The sequence below is a fragment of the Manis pentadactyla genome, chromosome 15, assembly GCF_030020395.1.
Source record: "Manis pentadactyla isolate mManPen7 chromosome 15, mManPen7.hap1, whole genome shotgun sequence".
Lineage (NCBI taxonomy): Eukaryota > Metazoa > Chordata > Mammalia > Pholidota > Manidae > Manis > Manis pentadactyla.
Window position 1 is genome coordinate 60632152 of NC_080033.1, and position 7879 is coordinate 60640030.

Below are 7879 nucleotides of genomic sequence, written 5' to 3' on the forward strand. Positions count from 1 at the left end.
ACCAAACCCCTGCATAACTCGAGTTTGATGGCAGCACCAATCCTGCCAGGATGTGGTATTGACTTTTGATTTACTATCTTGGAGATAGTTCAGGTGTTGCTAGGAGTTGCATCTGGGGAGGTCTCTCCCTGCACACTAGGTGAAACCTCAGCCTGGACAGGGGAGAGTTCTTGACTCAGCAAGAAAATTCTCAAGGAGTTCGGATGAGTGTAGGTAAGGAAGGAATTCATCAAAGCGAGAGTAGCAGGGAATGGCAGTTGCCTTGCAGGCCAAAGAAAGCAAGGATGAGCAGAGAAAGGAAAGGGAAGCTCATTGAACTCTTGCTCGGCATTGGGCAAATCCCTTACCAACTCCTAAAGCCAGTGCCACCTGCCGTCCAGTGTCCACTTGGATCTGCATGGCATTGGAACTAAGCCCCTAGCACCCCAGGATTTGGGGGAGCCACAGAGCACTGGATGGAGTGAGATTGTGTTCTGAGAACTTCCCAAAGGCAGAGACAGGAGATTTTCAGGCAGGCTGCTAAAGAGCATGATTGTACAGCCTCTGTCCTGTCTGGGTCACCCAGGCGACAGGAACTTGATCAAATCAGAGCTCTCAGTAGCCCCTCCCTACTTACCTGGAGTAGAACACAGAGTGAAGACTTGTGCTTAAGTCTGGAAAATAGAATGAAATAGCCAAGTGACAGACTACAGGAAGAGTGCAGAGACAGACCACAGTAAGTTGAGCCATGAGAAGGCTTTTTTTTTAAGTCGAAGAAAAGGGAGTGTGGGCGATCTCAGAGAGGAGGTGCACTTAAAAGGCTGGGGATTATGTCTTTTAAGGACTTTTCAGGAATGGGATAAAGGGCCAGGGGTAGGGGTGGGCGGGGTGGGATGTAGGCTTGTCATGTGGTCTCAGGATGTCTATCTCCAGTAAGAGACAAGATGTCCTTGTCCATTATCAGTCCTCCAAATAATTCTGTAAGATAAACTTAACACAAGGAATTTATTGATCTGGTTCCTCTCCAAGACAGTGGTTTTCCTCAAGCACTAGGAACATATTAGTTAAGACTGAGGGTGCATAATTATTGTGTGATTACCAAAGAATATGTTAGGAATCTTACCTCCTAACTCCCTGGTTTATTTTTTTCCTTTTTATTTTTATTAAGGTATCATTGATATATATTCTTATGAAGGTTTCACGTGAAAAACAATGTGGTTATTACTTTCACCCTTATTATCAAGTCCCCCCCATACACCATTGCAATCACTGTCCATCAGTGTAGTAAGATGCCACCGAGTCCCTATTTGTCTTCTCAGTATAGAGTCCCTATACTGTCTTCCCCGTGACCCCACATACACCATGTGCACCAGTCATGATACCCCACAATCCCCTTCTCCCTCCCTCCTCACCCACACTTCCCCACCCCTACCCTTTGGTAACCACTAGTCCCTTCTTGAAGTCTGTGAGTCTGCTGCTATTTTGTTCTAAGTCCCTGGTTTTTAAAAAGGAGTCTTAGCCTTAAGATGGAGTCTCTCCTGTTCTTACTATGCTGTTTATATCTCAGCATTTTTCATCATAGGCAGGAAAAGTTAATCATGATGCTTGTCCCACATCCCTGCCCTACATCACAGGGGCTTCTATTGGGCCTGTCCCATTATAATAGCCTGCACTCTGGCTCAGGTTGCCAATATGGGGATTTTGCCAGGTAGTAAATATCTCTCTTCCCTTTGGAGATTGAGAAAGCTACCTTAATGTGGCTCTGTTGTCTCATTGGACTCACCATTAAATGGACTTAGACCAGAGATTCATCTACCATTTGCTATAATAAGCTCCAACTCTAAACGGACAGACCACATTGGCACGTGGGTCTCAGAGCCAAGATCTGGCAGCTGCTGAAGGTCTAGGTGTTTCCCTTTCCCCAGCACACTATCACTCTGGGAAATAGATCCCTTTGGAGAGGGCTGGGGGAAGACTCACGTTACATACCTAAGCTGCATCAGAGGGTCGCTGCTCAGAGGACCCTGGGATCCTCTTGAAAAAGAATCTTCAGGTGTGTGACCTGAATTATGTCTGGGAACTAGGGAGGAAGCTGTGAATTCCCATCACTGTGATGGGTTTCTTAACATTCCTGACATTTTCCCTCCCATACACACCAAGCAGTACCTTAGTAGGCTGCCCATCATCTATTTCATTTCTAGAGCCCCTCATGGTCAATTAACTATTGTCCCAAATCCTTATGGGTCAAAACGAATTACCATACTGTGGGTTGTTGTGGTAAACATGCCTATCTATCACAGGTGTTAGGCACTGTTTAAGCACAGCTTTCTGGCCTCTGTCATGCCTGGATTCCTTTGTTCTCTGACGGATGAAAGCCACCACAGAGTTCTTCAAAGATGTTGGTGCCCCAATGACTAATGAATTTTTAAAATAATTTTTTAAACCACTTTTGTTGTGGGGTATAATACATACACAGCAAAGAGCATAAAAGTAAATATATAAAAATATTTGGCTTAATGAACTATTTACTATTTTTTTAACTCCATAATGGATATTTATTTGGCATGTGGGTCTCAGAGTCAGGATCTGGCAGCTGAGCAAAGCAAAGATAGGAAAATATTATATATAATAAATAATTATAGATATGAATAGATAGGATTGCTGTTGTGTAGCTGAATCTGAGGAGGTCTCTCCCTGTGCACTAGGTGAGACCTCCACCTGGATGGGGGAGGGTTCTTGACTAATTGAGAAAGAATTCTCCACCTGGTCGGACAAGTGTAGGTAAGGAAGGAATTCATCAAAGCAAGAGTAGAAGTGAATGTCAGGTGTGCAGGCAGCAGAGAACAAGGAAGAACAGAGGGAGGAAAGGGAAGCACATTGAACTCCTCGGCACAGAGCAAATCCCTTGCCAACTCCTAAAGCCAGGGTCACCTGGCATCCAGTGTCTGGTTGAATCTACATGGCATGGGAACTAAGTCCCTACCACCCCGGGATTTGGGGGAGCCACAGAGCACTCGATGGAGGGAGTTTATGTTCTGAGAACTTCCACTTCCCCACTGATCTGAAATAAAACAGGGAAAGAGAAAAGGATTATGTTAAGACTAGAAAGTTGAATGAAATAGCAAAGTAACAAAGACATTTACAGCTTTTACCAGATGGAGGTTGGACAGTTCTTGTCTTTACCACAGAAAAGAGTTCTGAGATAAGTGCAATCAGCTTATGCTACAAGAAAGTTTATTTGATATAAAACTGAACACCACTACCCAGAAGGCCCTATAAAACCCCAAACCCTAAACCCTCACTCCCTCACTACCCAGGGCCTTCTGGGTAGGGGTGAGCATAAGGAATGAGGTAAACAGCTGATTCATAATTCCTTTGAAGATTTGTTTTAAGAATAGGGTTACTTAGATGACTGTATTGATCTGAATCTCGGCATTCTTCATCCACATAGGTTCATTTACACTTTGGAGGTCTCTCTCCTGTCCTGGCTACAAAGTTACTTAATTGATTAAGGGGCTGGAAGAAGAACAGCATATAAATTAAGTTAAATAAGCTCTGCCTTTTTCACAGGCTAAGTAGATTTTACAGAGGCATAACCCTTGTCCCATTTCCCTGCCCTATCTCAGGATGATATAATTTCTGTGGTAAAGGAAATAAAGTCTTCACTGCCACTGCCATTTCTATGTAAAAATAAACTGAAGAAAAGGAAAAAAGAGGTGGTTGAATATGGTAAATGAAGAATTAGAAAAACTAGATTTTCTTTGTTTTTCCTGATTTATTAGGATTGAGTGACATGAAACACTGTGTAGATATATAAGGTGTACAATGTAGTGATTTAAAATGTATATATATCGCATGATGATTACCATACTAACGTTAACACATCCATCATCTCATGTAGTTAACATTTTTTTTATGTGTGATGAGAACTTTAAAAATCTCTCTTAACAATTTTTAAATATACAATACAGTATAATTAACTATAGTACTCAGCATGTTGAACATGATCTCCCTAGAAATTATTTATCTTGTAACTGGAATGTTTGTACCTTTTGACCACCTTCCCCAGTTTTCCCACCTGTCTGTCCTACTCCGCTACCACCAGTCTTTGTTTCTATGAGTGTTTTTTTTTAGATTCCACATACATATGAGATCATACAGAATTTGACTTTCTCTGTCTTGAGGTATTTCGCATAGAAGAATGCCTTCAAAGTCCATTCATGCTGTCACATATGGCAGAATTTCCTTCTTTTTATGGCTGCATGATATTCCACTGTGTATATCTACACCACATTTTCCTTACCCAGTCATCTGTTGATGGACAATTGATTGTTTCTCTGTCTCAGCTATTGTAAAGCTGCAGTGAGCGTGGGAGTGCAGACATCTCATCTCTGTGAGACAGTGTCTTCATTTCTTTCAGAGGTGTACCCAGAAGTGGAACTGTCGGATCATATGGTAGTTCTATATTCACAGGCAAAGGAATGAGACTGGACGCCTATCTTGACAACTCACAAATAGGGGAAAAGTCCCTCAACATTGGTATTGGCAGGGATTTTATGGATATTACACCCAAAGCACAAGCCACAGAAGCAAAAATAAACAAGTAGGACCACATCAAACTAAAAAGCTTCTGCACAACAAAAGAAACAAGCAATAGAATGAAAATGCAACCTATAGAATGGGAGGAAATATTTGCAAACCATATAGCTGCTAACAGCTTAATATCCAAAATATATAAGGAACTCCTACAACTCAAAAATAAAATAAAATAATAACCTAATTAAAAAGTGGGCAGAGGATCTGAATAGACATTTTTCCAAAGAAGATACTCAAATGACCAACAAATACATGAAAAGGTGCTCAACCTCACCATCCACAGTGAACTGCCATTCAAAACTGCAATAAGGTAGCTCTTCAGCTACCAGAATGGCTGTGATCGAAGAAGATGAGAGGTAAGTGCTGGCAAGGATATGAAAAAAAGGGAACCTTCATGCACTGTTCATGGGAAGGTAAATTGGTGCAGCCCCTACAGAAAACAGTATGAAGGTTCCTTAATGAATTACTTTAAGATGAACACTCATGTACCTACCACCCAAGTTTACAAGTAGCCTAGAGGTCTCCCACTCCATTTTCCTTGCCAAGCACTCCTTTCTTCACATTGAATATTCATTTCAGCCTATTTCTAGATACTCTATTTTATGTTTTATTATTATTTTTTGGTATCATTAATATACAATTTACATGAGCAACATTGTGGTTACTAGATAACCCCCATTACCAAGTCCCCACCATATGCCCCATTACAGTCACTGTCCATCAGCATCTATTCTATTTTTTTAGTTTTCCTAGACCTGAGTCCATATGAAAATTCAGTTTATAGTGAAGATGGTTTCTCAAATCACCCAGGAAAGATGGATGTTTAAATAAATTTTATTGGAATAACATGATAACCATTTGGAAAAAGATAAAATTAGATCCATATCTTTAATCATTCACCGAAATACCAAATGAACCAGAACTAATGTGAAAAATAAAATCCTAAAAGAGGTAACTCTCTGATAGAGTCGAACAGGTTGTATATATGTATGTACATTTTTCATCCTTTGTGTGTGTGTCTTAAACGTGTTAAATTCTTCTAGTGATGTAATTGCTCCCATTTTATTTGCCCATGGGAGTTCATACCTTTTTCATTCCTTCCCTGTAACATTAGTGAGGTTGTGGGAAGGAAAGTTAGGTAAGTGTGATGTTCAGTCATCTACTTAGTAGACACCTTTCTCTTCTGTGGTTTCCCTGTGTCTCCACAGGGCTGGGTTTCTGTGGTTGCTTATTTGACCCCTCTGTTATGACGGAAGCTTTTTAAGTAACTGAGAATTGAAGATTGTTCTCTGTTCTGAAACAGCAGACCTAGAAGCTGCTTGAGAATTCTGGGTACATGATGGGGCTTACCTCCTGTCTGTGCTGGTATTGGGGTGGTTGGTTTAGGGACCCAGCCAGTCCATGGAGAGCGAGGGTAGGGATAAGCCAGGTTGTGTTGCAGTAACAAACACCCCTCCAACATGTTTTAACATGATTAAAACAACAAAGTTTCTTTCTCACTCAAGCCCCATTTCCGCCATAGGGCTCTGCTGATTATGGTTGCTCAGGGATCCAGGCAGACAGTGGCACCTTCTCCGGTGGATCTGTGGTCTCAGAGGCAGAGAAAAGAGTATCTGGTGAGGCACAGGCAGGCTTGTGAAGCTTCCATCAAGAAGTTCTAATTTCCTTGATGCCGAAGAAGTCCCGTGGCCAGCCTAGCAGTGATATGTCATCCTCCTCTGGGAGAGGCACCATATCTGGGTAAGCAGTAATACAGTCTGCAGCACAGAGAGCTCTTGGATTTATGTGGGTGGATGTACACCTGGCTGGCATGCTGGCTGGATGCCAGCAAAGGGAAGGAAGGGATTAAGTATTTTACCCCTCACAGGACAGCTGTAGGCAAGGAACTGCTTCCTGTGACATATTTGGCAAAGTAAGAAAACATCATTCTCATTCTTTGCTAGGTGAGGGGAAGGGTAAGATCCTCAAACTGCATTTTAAAAAATCAAATTATTCCTGAGTATGAATTAGAAATCAGTATTCCTTCTCACTACCCTTCCAGAAGAGTCACAGCTTCTGCAGCGAGTCTACGCCTGGGTGAAAACTGACCCACAAAAAAATGCAGGAAGATGTGCTCTTCCCCCACTTATGCTGAACTGTGAGTATGAGGACCAGTCTGTTCTTCTGAGAATATAGAAATAACACCTTTCATCTAACAACTGTTCCTACTCCTGAGAATAACACAGGCTCTTCTGGCCACATGGCTTCTCCCCAGGGAGAAGGCCTGGTCAAGTAGAATACATATATATGGTGTCTGCATTCAGAGGGATGTGAGTTCAATCTTCCCTTTGCTAGAAAATAAGTTTGCCTCTCCTTTCCTTTTTTAATTAAAAATTAATACATATTCATGACAAAAATGTATATAGTTTGTCATAAAACGGGGACAGGATGGATGCCCTTATCTCTGGGGCCGCCTCTCCGCAGCTCTTCCTGCGAAACCCCCATCTCCATGACACACCACACTGAAGACCACTCGAGAGGAGGGTCTGGAATCTCAGCTTTGCTATAAGTGAAATAAGTAAACTTTCAGACTTGAGCATACTTAAAAAATATCAGTCACCTTAACCAAAGGATCAAGGTTAATCTCACCAGGCTACACATATATATAAATAAACTCTACACTTATGTAAGTACATGACTGAATACATTAGTAAGTGGGGAAGAGACAAATCTCCTTTACAGAAGAATTCCAAATAATTTTTATAGGTACTCTGCCCTCAAGGAGGGGGAGCATAGTTCCCCACCCTTGGATGTGCGCTGGGCATAGTGACCTTCCAAAGAGTGAAGCAGGGAGAGGGGAAAGACTACATCTACAGAGGAGAAAACCTGAGGAACACGACCTCAGCCAGGTCAAGGTCAGCATTGCCATGTTCATAGGATGCGGTGAAAAGGAAACTTTACCTCTGATATCTTCCTGCCCCAAACCCATAACCCCATCTCATCTTGAGAAAAACATCAGACAGATCCCAGCTGAGGGATAACCTACAAAATACCTGACAGTGTTCCTCAAACCTGTCAAGTCTGAGACGGTCACAACCAAGAGGAGCCTAAGGAGATGTGACAGCTAAGTGTCCCGTGGTGTCCTTGAAGGGACCCTGGGAGAGAAAGGCTTGGGGGAAAACTGAGGAAATCTGAATAATAATGTATCAGTATCGTCTCATTAATTATAATAAATGTATCATGGTAACATGTTAACAATAGGGGAAAATAGGTGTGGGGCAAGGGGGATATATGGGAACCCTTTGTACTATCTTCCCAATTTTTC

The 7879-nt window shown here is 42.0% G+C and overlaps 1 long non-coding RNA gene across 1 annotated transcript; it reads left to right on the forward strand.

Moving 5' to 3' along the window:
* Window positions 1–4613: 4613 nt before the first annotated feature.
* LOC118932963 (uncharacterized) lies at window positions 4614–6729 on the forward strand. The gene is made up of 3 exons (XR_005032976.2): window positions 4614–4931; window positions 6098–6315; window positions 6617–6729. It is a non-coding gene; the product is annotated as an uncharacterized LOC118932963 (long non-coding RNA).
* The last annotated feature ends 1150 nt before the right edge of the window (window positions 6730–7879 follow it).